This window comes from Rhinolophus sinicus, chromosome 15 (genome assembly GCF_057876585.1).
Source record: "Rhinolophus sinicus isolate RSI-liver-muscle chromosome 15, RSI-T2T, whole genome shotgun sequence".
Lineage (NCBI taxonomy): Eukaryota > Metazoa > Chordata > Mammalia > Chiroptera > Rhinolophidae > Rhinolophus > Rhinolophus sinicus.
The window spans coordinates 4,218,272-4,230,759 of record NC_142515.1 but is presented as its reverse complement, the minus strand read 5'-3'; the positions used below and the strand labels follow the sequence as shown (position 1 = coordinate 4,230,759).

At 47.0% G+C, this 12,488-nt stretch overlaps 1 protein-coding gene across 2 annotated transcripts in view; it reads left to right on the top strand.

The window, feature by feature from the left end:
- Positions 1 to 12,488, top strand: part of DOCK1 (dedicator of cytokinesis 1) — a 446,228-nt gene that overhangs the window by 229,377 nt on the left and 204,363 nt on the right. The window lies entirely within an intron of this gene.

Here is a 12,488-nt window from a genome sequence, read left to right as displayed (position 1 = left end):
CTGACGTTCAGGAACCCTCCAGAACAGGCAGCACTGCTCCTCCCAACTAAGACGACCCACCTGCCCCCCAGTACACACCAGCCACCTGCAAATGTCACGGGACTCCTGCTGCATTGGTCTCAGGGCAAAGTTCAGCTCACTTGGGGAGGAAGAGCTCTAGGATGCATGTGGAGCTACGCCCCCTGCGGCCCTCCATCCCCCAAATGCACCAGCGAGTAGGTCTGAGCTCAAAGCAGCTGGCCCAGGATTTCTCTTGTTCCTGGCAGGCCCTGGTACCTGGGCCTGGGACTGAGTAGCCAGCCAGCCGGCCAGAGGTCTCATGGCTTCCTGAATTTTCCCAGCCGTGGGGCTTGAAGTTCATTCTCCTTGGACATACTTGAATGTAACGACATTCCTTAGTCTGAATGAATATTTCCCAGGAAAGGACAGAGACATGGTGGACCCCAGGGCAGTGACAGGCTTTGGGGAAAGAATTGCAAGGACAAGTGGGAAAGTGGTCTCACTCACCCACCTCTTGAGGCAGCGCTGCAGATGCCCACACCTCCAGCAGCACGCCCTCAGCCCTCAGCCCTCAGCCCCCAGCCCCAGCCTTGTGCCCGGGACCCAGCCATTGCTCAGTCCTTGTTTTTGATCTGATCTAAGCCCAACACTGTGCTTTATATTGTGTCTGTTCTTTATAAATGGCATTACATGAAATACTTGATTTATCTATACGGGGGTGCTTGTGGGATGTGTCCAGGTACTCCAGGAAAAAAAAGCATCCTAAGATCTTCTCGTTTCTCGTCTTACCTCTCAGCACGTTTTGGGACACAACTCTACAGGCCTCAGGCAGCCAGAGATGCCCAGGAAGGGCGTCCTCAACCTGTGGGTTCAAACTGTGCTCACCTGTGCTGCTTTTTCTCACCTTCTTAACCCAGATCCCCTGAGTCTGCTTTTCAGCCCATTTCCTGATCTGGCTGCCTGGTGATGCTGGTGGGAAGTGGCTGGAGAGAGATGATTCCATTCATTATCATTTTAGGTGATGCGGGAGCAGCCTGGAAACCTACCACCCGCTCCTCTTCCTGGAAGGGAACTGACGTTGGGATGTGTAGGGCTTGGGGACATTTAATGCTTAGTGGGGAGAGGTCATCACCATGGATCCTTCCAATATAATCTCTGGGGACTTGCTGTTGCTTCTGTGGGCTCCGTAATTCTCCAGTGGTCTGGGGAACGTTCTATAAATCTTGCTTTAATGCTCATCCATAAAATTGAAACCTGCCTTCCATCTCTTAAACGTGTCACTACATAAAGCTGCCAGGAAATAGTGAAATTGTGCTGGTGACGTGGAAGGCTAAATTTTTAGGGGCTATGGGTGAAAACAGATAAACATAAATGCATGCACCGTAGGACAGAACAGAGCCACAGGTGGCAGTGTAATGGAAGCAAATGGCTCCAGGGACAACGTTCTTTGAGGTGCACATGATATATAGTTCTAGGAAGAAAATGAAAAACTGCAGTTGGCAGGTTGGGAAATCCTACTTAGACAGAGAGGGGAGTTTAATTGAACTTCTTATGTCATCAAGACTATTTTTTGTTACTCAATTATCCAGTAGACTCCTAGTTGTTTTTCTGAGTCTATTAAAATCGTTGGTACCACTCCCGCTTTTGAAATAAGACACCATTTGTCTACTGTAAGTCTTCAACTGTACAAACATAAATTTCAATGAAACTTGGTCCACCACACCTTTGGATATGGAGATATATTCCACGTGGGTGAGGCTGATGGGTCTTCATGCGCTAATCTTTAAGGCAAAGGCAAACACTATGCCAGGGGCTGGTCGCCATGTCCCGCTCACAGATCCCCTACCCCATTGCATTATGTTTTAGGGTTTCTAGACCCTAAAAACAAGACCCTGTACTTGTTTTTAGAGTCTAGAATGAATCGTTATGTTCAGTTTTCTCAGAAAAAAGACTTAAAGTTGGTAGAACGTCAAGGCATTTTAGGAATCAGGTGAAAACTGGTTTTTTACATTTTGCTTCAAAGTTTTGCTGAAAAAGATGGACTCACAAACGGAAAAATAGCTGTTTCTAAAGTGGGATTTCCTGAAAGCAGAGGCAAATAAAGAATGAAAACACAAAAAAAGTACAAGACAAATGACTGAGAAAACCTCTGAGTCGCTCTTCTTTTGCTGTCATCTTCTTGGATGTGAGCAGGTGTTGTGCAGAGAATTGCTAGGCTGCCAGGCTTACTGTTTAGTAACTCGTGAGGTCTCCATTTCTACATTAAAAAGGACGAGAATATCTAAGTCAAAGCTGTATAAGAATGTCCATAAGGGTTTTGTCCATCTGAGTTCCAAACTGGAAATCACCCATATGTCTATCAGCCGTGGACGGATTAAAAATGTCTTGCTTTTTTCATACGCATTACACAGCAAACAGGGGACCAACTGCTGATGTGTGGGGCACTGAGTGACGTCCACAAACGTTAGGCAGGAGGAGCCAGGCACAGAGTGGCTGTCACACGATTCTATGTCAGTGGAGTCCCAGAATGTGCAACAGTTGTTGGTAGTAAATGTCAGAATGGGGGGACCCTTTGGGCGTCCTCATTGCACAGGGCCACAGCCCCTTCTGTGGTGCGATTGTTCTGTCCCTTGCACTAGGTGCTTGCAGGGTTGTGTACATATGGACGAATTCATCGAGCTGTTCTCTTGGCTCAGTATGGCTCCTTTCTGTCTGGGCGTTACCACTGCATGTTTGCAGTATGTATGCCGTGCTTCCCAGTAAGTCACCCCGTTAAATGAGCCAGCTTTATTTATCCGTCAGTGACATTCACTTCAATCGCCTGAAGCCACTTTCTCTCCAAAACCCAAACTAAGAGAAAAGAGGGGTGTCTGCACGCTGTCTGCTGCTGTGGATGTGACTTTCTGTTGGAAATCCTTCTCTGGGACGCTGCCGAGGAACGCCTGCCTGACTCTGTAATGCAGCCACCATAGAGTTCACTTCGGAAATGACTTTCCTGCCTCACCCCTTCACGTTCTAAAGTGACTGTCAGGTGAGCCTCTGTCTGTGATGGCAGACTGACATCTTCCAGTTCCGAAGCTGTGGCCCACACCTACAATGGGACAGGTGGCTCGGGCAGACCCCAACCTGCAGGGCAGAGGTCAGACACACCACGACGCTTCTCTTTCCTCCTTCAAGAGCCAAACTCAGTGCTCCAAGGTCTCCCGCAAGGGCATGTCCTTGGCCTAGAGGACAGAGAAGCCCTTCTGAGTCACTCCCTTTTCCACATTCCGCTCAAGCATTTACTGTCCGCTCTCTGGACTGACTCTTCTGAGTGTAAGAGTCTCCCCTGTGTGAAGCCTCTGCCTGTGGTTCTCCATTGTCCTGGCCACAAGCTGTTTCCTCCTGGTGGGATTCGGAGCTGATGCTGAAGTGCTGGTCCGTGCTCCAGGGACTGTCCCACCCCAAGTGTTTTTCCTTCCGCGATGAGGGACCACACATAGTTTATTGGCCCGGATGACAATGTGGTTTGGACAATCGGAACATCACACAGACTAGTTGAAAGCCCCACTTTTCTATCGTGCCTCACTGTAAATCTAATTTATCTGTAGGAAACGGAGTGGTTTCATTTTGAAGGAGAAGAAGGAAGTTGGCTCCACGTTTGTTCACACATCATGCAGCACAGGCAATAATGCAGTGGGAAGGTGAGGCGTAGGCAGGGCTCGGGCTCTGGCCTCCGCCCCTCCCCCTCACTGGCAGGGCTCTGTTCAAACCCTTTCCCTCCCCGAAGGCAGTTACTGCCCTCCTCTCCAGGTGGGCGTGCTGACCTTCACCTGCTCAGTCTCAGTGGTGGGGTCCTAATCCAGGTTAATCTAGTGGGCAACAGGCCTCTTCTGGATGAGGGGACAGTTTAGGGGCTTTCCTTAATCCCTTCCGGGGAGGCCAGCCATCTCGCTGAGCCTGCCGTAGTCAAGGCCGCATAAAACAGGTGACGTGCCCAGGCCAAAGGATGCCACCTTTGACCAGAATTAGGTCAAGAAGTGATAAAAATTGCTTTCAGATTTCTGTGTCTGCTCTGCTAACCCACTGTGGGGACAGAGTCCCCGAGAGCAGTTTCCAGGCTCTTGGCCTCACGTGGAAAGGTGCTGGCTCAGTTCTTAGATGGCTGTCAGCTGTAATCAGATGGCCATCCGCTGTGGCTGGGCGGCCATCAGCTGTTACCGCTTAGCCATTGGCCACTAATATAACTGCTGTGGCTATGTTGGGGTGTTGGTTGGTTGGTTGGTTGGTTGGCAGAGAAGCGGATGGCGGATTGTGGCTCCTGTTTCCTGTGTCTCCAACCCAGCCGCCAGCGAGAATATAGTGGCATGACTCCCCTATCTATGGCTCCGTGGGTGTTCCTGTTTGTCCTCACCATATCCTGTGTTCTTATGTGGGGAGCGGGACCAGAGACCCTGCATGACACCCACTTTGCTGGTGTCATCACTGTTGATGGCACTTCCGTGGGCTGTGCATCCAGGTGAGCACCAGGCCTGAGTGCTGTGGGGCCTCTGGTCCGGTTATTCCCTTGCTTGCCCTCCAGTCTCACCTTAGTTTCCAAAGACAGAGAGCGGTGGGGGAGGGGGAGAAAACGGAACACTCCCTGTGCCACTCCTTTCTCTCCACAAACCCTGTTTGGCAGTCACGATGGCTCCCGTTTGTTGTATGCCTGCAGGATGCCAGGCACTATCTCCCCCTGTCCTCGCAAGACAACCGTGAAGTCAGTACGGCTATATTCTCCCAGATGAACAGAGAGGTTAAGTAATTTCTCCAATGTCACACACCTAGGAAGTGATGGAGCCTACACTCAAATCCAGTTCTGCTGGATGTCAATGCAGTGCCACCCCACTCAGGTTTGTTATGTTAATATGAACTTGAGATTTGTTCAACAACAGACATTGTAGTTTAGTGTCACTTGAAGTTACCATGCACTAGTCCAACATCATGGCCCTATTTGAGGAGTGGCATTAACCAGTGTGATTTTTTCCTGGTACTTACCTGGCCGCAAGCAATACCAGGGACCTGTGTCCAGGGTGTACTGCCCCCCCCCCCCCCCCCGACTCTGGTGGTATCAGCTTGGCTCTCACTTGGGCAGGTTCTGACCAGAATGCTACCTTCTGATGGCAAGTCCTCATAAAGCAGATGGTACCTGCAGGCTGACTGAAGAGTGTCTTCACCCGGGCATCCTTTACCTTTATTAGCTAGGCCTCATCTCATCACTGGGTCAATTATCCTTCGAAGTAAAAACAGTCACTGGAACAGCAATAGACCATAATTGTCACATTCAGATAGCACCTTACGCTTCTCCAATATAATTTCAATGATATTATCGCACATTTTCTTCATTGAATAACAGCTATTAAAATAATCCATCACAATGTATATTCCCCATAAGCCACAGAAGACCGTTTCAGATTCTTCTGGGGCCGGTGTAATGACACTGTGTTACTGTGGTCCTCCAGTTGTCCTAAACAACCCGCTGGTGTTCTCACCACCTGACCTTAGATGTGTTTGCAAAGGAGTGTGGGTACAGCGGCGGCCGTAGCAAGCTCCTGTGCTTTGAGAAGCAGGCGTTTTGTTTTTAGACGCCACGTTCCAATGGGAAGAGGACAGACATTTTAAAAAATCTCTAGTTGTGTTTGATGACCTCTAAGGGCACACACAGATTTTCAGTTCCACGTTTTCATAAACATTTCTTTTTTTCATACTATTGAATCCTTGGAGAATTAACTAGGTCATTACGTTAATGCCGCTGCACTGTGGGGCTGCAGAGCTCCCCGTCTCCAATTTGCCTAATTTGTGTGTTGGCACTGTCTGGAGCTCCGCTGATTGATCTCCAAATGTGCGCGGCCTTAGGAGCTCACTTCTGGGTTTTGCTCTCAATACTCATGCACCTTTAACTAATGTGAAAGGAATAATCCAAAACGTATTTTAACACTTTTCTTACATAGTTTTAATTTCTTCCAGGATTCAAAGAAAAGCAAGACATTCTGTTTTTAAATGTGGCTGAGTATTCTTAATGCCTTTTGAAATATCTTTTTAGAAAATCCGGTTTCCATAACTTAAATTTCATGTGGTTAGAATGCGGTGCTCGTGGCCTCTGGGCCTTGCTCATTCAGAAGAGGGAGGGTTCTCTGTTTCCCTGAGCATGGCTTTCAGTCGAGACAGGGAGGCTAATCAGACGAAGCCTTTTCCCAGTTGTGTTCATTGTTTGGTTATTTCTGTGGATTAAAGGAAGAAAGTTGAAAATCTGTATGTTTACAAAAGAAAAATGGAAGTGTAAATTTGGAAACTGAGGCACCGAAAAGATGAAATAGCTTTATTAGAGAAATCGGGTACTCGGTGTAAAGTTTCAAGGAAATCTTGATGCATTTCACATGTGTTCTTAATATGAACCCAAACGCTAGTTTCACAATTGGTTAAAAATTGAGCATCTCCACCGGGGCTTGGGCAGTGAAGCAGTAAATGAGGGCTCAGGGGGCTGCTTTGGCCACAGTTTGGTGTGGCCTCATTACGCCTGGTTTGTCCCCTCCTGGACCATCGCGTGGTTCAAATCTCTCTGCCCGTTTGAATGTGGCTCCTGTTGTTCCATTTGACCAGCAGGAGCCAGTGGCAAGTGACCTTTTCATTAGACTGTCACGGCTGTGGCCTTACGCCCTGAGGTTCTAGGAGAAGATGAAATCTATCGATGATTCATTTTGTTCACTGAGTCCAAGTATGAAGATGAAATTCCCTTTCATGCTGCCCCCCACCCCCCGCTTCCCAGCAGAGTAAATATTATATCACATGAAACTGCTGATGACACTTCTGAGTCTCTTAAAATAAGACTTGTGACCCTTTCACACCGTGAGGATAGTAGAGGCAACATCTTCACCTGCAGATACGTGTTATTGGCCCTTTGGCCCTTTCCCTTTCGTCCCTGGGTGTGAATGGGTGTGTTCACTTTTGGAGCTTTCTCTGCTCTGCCTCCAGTGTGAAGAAGGAAGGAAGGTCCTGGCTGGTTCAGGCTTTGGTCTCAGCCCGGGAAATGGCATGTTCGGTCCCCACTGTTGTGGGTGGATTGCGTGAATTCAATTTGAAATTGTGGACACCCTCTCGTAAGAATTAGGGTCAGCGGATGACAGCGCGCCCCCTGTGTCGTAAGTAGCCCCTGCAGGTCATGTGGGGACCAAGGCAGGCGGCTTTGCATGGAAAGGTGTTCCTCGCGTACCCAAGGCGTTGTGCAGTTCTTTGTTCAGCTCTTGCTTTCTCCACGGAAGTATGTATGTACTTGGTTAGTGCTTAAAGGACATTTGAAAACAGTGCTGGAGTGAAATCCGTTTAAGGTAGGATGTGCATGACAAGTGTGGAAACGTGGCTGATATGCACCATGAAATTTGAATAAGCTCGACTAAAGCAGGAGTGATATGTACGTGCCATGTAAGGCGCAGAGACCTCCTGTAGACTCCCTGTCCTCTATTTCTTGACAAGCATGCATAATCTCTACATTTGAATACCAGACAGAATCAATATTTTAAAAGAGTGTTTCATCCATGGGTATAACTCACTTTAAGCAAACTCCTAATGGGAAAGTATGACTTAGCAGCAGGTAAGTGGACAAGTTTCACTTTACCAAATGCTCATTTCGATTAAGGCTACCTTCAAATTACTGTCTCTCATGCGTGTAGAAGGATTCAGGCTGTCAAAATTAGTTAATACATGACTTTACAGAGAAATGCATCTTTTGCATTAAGTGTAATCTACCGTCTAGTCTCCTATATGTGTGCATGTATGAATACGTATATACACTGGCAATTGGCAGCATTGTCTGTGATCGATTTCTGCACATGGTCCGAGAGTAAGAGTCTGGACAGGATTTGGGCTGTGAGAGCAGGACATCGGTGCTCTAAGTTGGCTGAAGTCCCCTCTACTACTGGGTCACATGTACTCAGTAGAAAGCAGGGCTGAGAAAATCAAGAGGCGAATGTGTCCGCTAAGGGCCCGGCACTTATTTTCTCTTATTTTCATCCCCTCAGCCACGTTAGAAGGTCCTAGCATACGAAATGTTCATGGGAGGCATTCACCGAAGGATTGGTGCTGTAGCATGGTACACGATCCCTTGCTTTTATCACTTCTCACAACTGGAACCTACTAATGTGCGCTGCTTGGGACGTCTACAGGTCTGGTCCAATTTGACTCAGTTTATTCATGTTTTTACCATAGCCCACACCCTGCTTCCCTGGATGTAAAGAGACTTATTGGCTTGTTAAATATTTTATTAAAAATGTGTGCTAATTTCTTCTGGATAAATGACAAGTCTCGACTTCTCAGGTTTTGGGGACGATCTCTTCTCCACTGAACCGTTTCATGGGGAAATAGAAAAACGTGACTACCCTTATTTCCTGGTCATCACTGAGCTGCCTCGGTTAGGCCGCTCAGCTCCTCTGCGCTGGTGGTCCTGGCTCTAGAGCTGCACAAGAATTAGCGCCTTGATCTTTCTAAAAGCTCGTGAATCTAGGCTCTGTTATCAGCACCGTTTCTCAGATGAGGAAGGAAGCACAGTGGAGTCAACAAATGACTAAGTCAGTCAGGGGTTTTACAGAGACTGCTGCTGAGACGCCGTGGGAGATGAGATATCCACTCCCGAAATAGCACATAGCAGTTCAACTTTCAGTGAGGCGCAATTTAGAGTGTTTTGGCCTTGTTTGTTTTTCATTGTGTCAGCATGAACCAATAACACTTTTTAAAATTTTTTTAATTTATTTTTTAATTTTTATTGGGGAACAGTGTGTTTCTCCAGGACCCATCAGCTCTAAGTCATTGTCCTTCAGTCTAGTTGTGGAGGGCACAGCTCAGCTTCTTCAAGTCCAGTCTCCTTTTTCAATCTTAGTTGCAGGGGGCACAGCCCACCATCCCATGCAGGAGTTGAACTGGCAACCTTGTTAAGAGCTCGCGCTCTAACCAACTGAGCCATCCAGCTGCCCCTCTGGAACTTCAGCAGCAGCTCGTTGTCTTCAATCTAGTTGTGGAGGGCGCAGCTCACTGGCCCCTGTGGGAATCGAACCGGCAACCCTGTTGTTCAGAGCTTGTGATTTAACCAACTGAGCCATCCGGCCGCCCCTACAATAATACTTTTGGAAGACCTGGAAGCTCTGTTCCTTTCCCCCAGGAAAATAACATCATTCATTATTGTACACGTTGAGAACAGGGATGATTATAACATTTTGGGATTGCTTACATAGATGCTAGGCGTTACTTTCTGATTGTTGATGGAAAGAATAGTTTGTAGCAGGGGTTGCAAGCTTTCAAAGAGTTACATAATAAATATTTTTGACATTGCAAGTCAAGCAATCTCTGTCCTGAAAATTCATCTCTGCTGTGGAAGCAGGAAAGCAACCATAGTCAATAGGTAAACAAACGAGCATGGCTGAGTGCCAATAAAACTTTATTTGTAAAACCAGGAGGTGGGCCCAGGTTTCTAACACAGACTGTGTTTTGCTGACCCCTAGTTCCTAGCATAAGTTGTTCTGAAGAATTTTGATGCCATATATGGATCCCGATTTTAAGGATGAATTAATAAAGCATTTGACTCATCTCAAGAAACAGCGTTTTCCACTTTTGCTTCTTACGTACACTGGATTCTAGGTAAACCTGCCTCATCCGAAACTGAGCAGAATTCGGTCAGGATAGCCCATCAAGGATTTCTTCTGGTGAGGGATATGGGAGGGAGCTGTTTGTCTGTTAGTATTCGAGTAACAAACAATAGTTTCATGCCTCGGCATTCACGGTCTTGAAAAACACGAGTGAGTTTGGGAATGGCACCGTTTTGTGGTTGTCTACCAGAGAATTGTGCTTTGCTGGTTATGAGAATGTTCTAGTTATTAGAGCTCAAATGCGGTAATCTCTTCAGAGGGAAAGCCAGTATGTTCAGAGGCTTTACCCTTCCACACGCCCCCTGAGAGAACACTGTATAAGTCAGGAGGAGATAATACTGGACAGTTAATACTGGGTTTTCATCTCTGGCTGATTTATTTAAGTGCTTCATGAATCCAAATGAAATATCTTCTCTGTAGGCTTTTAATACTAGAGCTATTATGGTGACTGATACAATATATTTTTGTGTGTTGATAGTTTCTAAAAAATTGAGATGAATAGTTAAGTGTCTGTAATTGTTCTTTGAACCCATGTGAAAAGTGATTAAGTATTAGCTTAATATGGATTTTTCACTCAAATAAGGATCAATAATCAAGTATCTTTATTCATGTTATATGTTTAATTATTCAGATTTGGATTTTATCAGTGAGCAAAGATTTCATGACGCTGTGTCATTTTGTTTAAATGCTCAAAATGTGACATAGTGATCACTGAATTCAATAAGTGTCATTGTGTGTTGTCACCTACTTTAAAATGTGTCAGTACTATATCTTCTGTTTGTCCTTTGCCATATCCTCTGAAGACAATAGGTAATTTTCTAATTTAAGTTTACATAGCCACATTTTGGTCATTAGGACTTTGGAGCTCCTTTATTAGTTGAAATGAGTCCATTGTGCGTTGTGCTGTAATTTATCAAGTGGTAGGTAATATACTCTCTCTTTGGTGCTGGCCCTGTGTTTACCCTGCAATGAGAAGCTTATCCTACACTGCATTTCCCTCAAGTGTGTTTAACTGAAGGAAGCACCTTTGAGTTTATCTTCTCACGGTACAACTCTTAGAAGCACTGAAATTCCTTTGATGACCCATTGGCGATTGTCTGGTTTTATACTTTGCTTCAGCCCACGTCGAGGGGCAGCCTTGAGAGCCAGTTTTCATCTTTACATGGGGGTTTCATGTGTGAGTCAGAATATTTAAGGCATAGAAATTAGAAGAAATTTGAGCTTACCTTTGGAGTTTAAGAACAAAAGCTCAGTCAGTGTGTGTGTGTGTGTGTGTGTGTGTGTGTGTGTGTGTGTGTGTGTGTTTTAGGGCTTGCTTTGGATTTTTGTAAAAGAAAGCAAAATCTGAGGGCATTCTGTGTGGGGACATCCTGTTGAGGGCTTTCAGAGGGTTGAAGATAAGAGCGAGAGTAAATGGAAGCTTCTAGGAGAGCAGAGCTCGGGCAGGGGTGGACCCCATACACTGCAGGCTCCCTGGTGGTTTCAGGACTTGTAGACGTGGGAAAGGGTGGTGGGCTCTGCCTTCCCCATAGTCAGAACTGAAAGCGCCGTCCGGGCTGTGTCCGCGCGATGCTGGAGGGCGAGCGCAAAGCCAGTCATCACATCCCTCCTTCCTGTCTTCCTTGGGCACAGCTGCCTTGCTTTTTAAAATTGTGGGTTTGGAAACAAGGAAAGTAGTAAAAGTGCAGGAAAGTGATTCACACCTGTAAGTGTTCCGTCAAATAAGTCGTGATAATAAATATGTCCCACAACGGGGGCAATTAAGTGTCACACATAGAGTTTATTGAAAGAACTTAAGAGACCCAGGGATCACAGCTGCAATTATAAATGGATGAGCCTGCCTCCTTCTGTAAGCACGTGCGCCCAAGTATGCAGGCCGCCTGAGCACGTGAATTCAGTGGGGGCCCATTTCCTAAGACTTCTTTAATTTTAGTTCGCCCCCGCAGGGCTGCATGGCTTCAGTGTCCACTGTGCTGTTTTCCAGGGATATGGAGACTTGGCTTCAGGAAATGCAAGCTTGGCTGCTGTGTGGCTGCTACAAGCCATCATCCCTGCTTTATATAGTCACTCGGACGCATTACAATGGTATGCCAGGCTTATTAGTCTTATTATTGTTACTTTGAATCAGGAAACAAAATAGGAGAAGCTTTCTATCTCAGCTTCTTGGTTCCCTAGCAGTGAGAATGAAAATATTCATGAAGTCTTCCATTTGGTGGTTTTTGTCCCATTCCCTATGGAAACTATTGTAAAGACTGTTCTGCCCCATCGGCACGAGCGCTGGCGCCTTTGGTGGCCAGAACATGACCCAGTAAGCTCGGCCCTGCTCGTCCCTGCAAATGGCTCCCACGGAAGCCGGGGAGTGCCAGGGAGGTGACGGGAGGCATTAGGGCCACCGTAAAGGGACCTGTGCCTGGAATTGATTCTGAAGGGTGGAGGACCGCGTGCAGCTGCACGATAATCCAGTCAGAACGGGGCTTTCTGTGACCTGGATAGAACTCTCAGGTTGAGCCCAGGTTCAGAAATGCAGGCCTTCCAGGAACCAAGGCGGCTGTTTCTTTTCCCCTCCTCCTCTGCTTCCGGAGCCCTTGTGTGTCCCCTGTCTGTCCCGCATTGCACCTGGAGACGCTAATGGTACAAGCCATTGAATGGATGGTGCCAGCCAGCTCTCTGCTCTGCCCCTCCCTGCAGGAGCGGAGGCTGGTGCAGGTTGGGAGGCAGCACGATGACCTCTGCTGGTCTTTCTCTTTCCATCTCCTTCCTCAGTACTGGCTCCTCAGTACTGGAGTTTAAAGCCCAGTGCAAATTCTCTCCCTCAGTTGCAGCGGCCTCAGCATGACT